The sequence below is a fragment of the Colobus angolensis genome, unplaced genomic scaffold (assembly GCF_000951035.1).
Source record: "Colobus angolensis palliatus isolate OR3802 unplaced genomic scaffold, Cang.pa_1.0 Scaffold807, whole genome shotgun sequence".
Taxonomy (NCBI): domain Eukaryota; kingdom Metazoa; phylum Chordata; class Mammalia; order Primates; family Cercopithecidae; genus Colobus; species Colobus angolensis.
In genome coordinates this window covers 81,110-82,287 of record NW_012121899.1, presented here as the reverse complement: position 1 = coordinate 82,287, position 1,178 = coordinate 81,110, and positions in this window count along the sequence as shown.

The window sequence follows — 1,178 nt, the reverse complement described above, 5'->3', positions numbered from 1 at the left end:
GTTCTGCTCGTGGCCACAGGGTCAACCAACTTGTTGTCGAGACTCCAGAGCTGAATGTCTTTCCTCTCTGTCAACCCTCAGCTCAGGCCAAAAGTACAGGAAAAGCAGAAGTTGGTTCCAGGCAAACCAACGTTTCCAACTCCAAATAGTTGGGGTGAGAGGTGACAACATGCCAGCAACCTTTGCTCACTCTTGGCGCCTCCTCGGCCTCAGCGTCAACTCTAGCCATGCTTGAGGAGCCCTTCAGCCTGCCACTGTGCTGTGGGGCCCCTCTCTGGGGCTGGCTGAGGCCGGAACCGGCTCCCTCTGTTCACGGGAGGTGTGGAGTGAGAAGCGCAGGCGGGAGCCAGGGCTGCGTGTGGCACTCGTGGGTCAGTGCAGGTTCCGGGTGACATGGGCTCGGTGGGCCCCACACTCAGAGTGGACACCCGGCACCTGCTGGGCGTGATCAGGGGATGAGCTCCCTCTGGGCTGCCGGAGTGCCCAGACTGGGTGCCGCAGAGTCCCGTGGCGAGTGCCGGTAAGAGGTGAAGCCAGCTGGGCTTCTGGGATGGATGGAGACTTGGAGAACTTTTCTATCTAAATGATTACAAATGCACCAATCAGCACTCTGTGTCTAGCTAAGGGTTTGTAAATGCACAAATCAGCACTCTGTCAAAACGGACCAATCAGCTCTCTGTAAAATGGACCAATCTGCAGGATGTGAGTGGGGTAAGATAAGGGAATAAAAGCAGGCTGCCAGAGCCATCCGCGACAACCCACTCAGGTCCCCTTCCATGCTGTGGAAGCTTTGTTCTTTTGCTCTTCACAATAAATCTTGCCGCTGCTCACTCTCTGAGTCCGTGCCACCTTTATGAGCTGTAACACTCACCATGAAAGTCTGCAGCTTCACTCCTGAAGTCAGCAAGACCACGAACCCACCAGGAGGAACAAACAACTCCAGATGCACTGCCATTATGAACTGTGTGGGGAAAAGAAAGAGAGATCAGCCTGTTACTGTGTCTATATAGAAAGTAGAAGACATAAGAGACTCCATTTTGTTCTGTATTTGAGATGCTGTTAATCTGTGACCCTACCCTCAACCTTGTCCTTGCAAGAGACATGTGCTGTGGTGACTCAAGGTTTAATGGATTTTGGGCTGTGCAGGATGTGTCTTTGTTAAACAAGTGCCTGAAGGC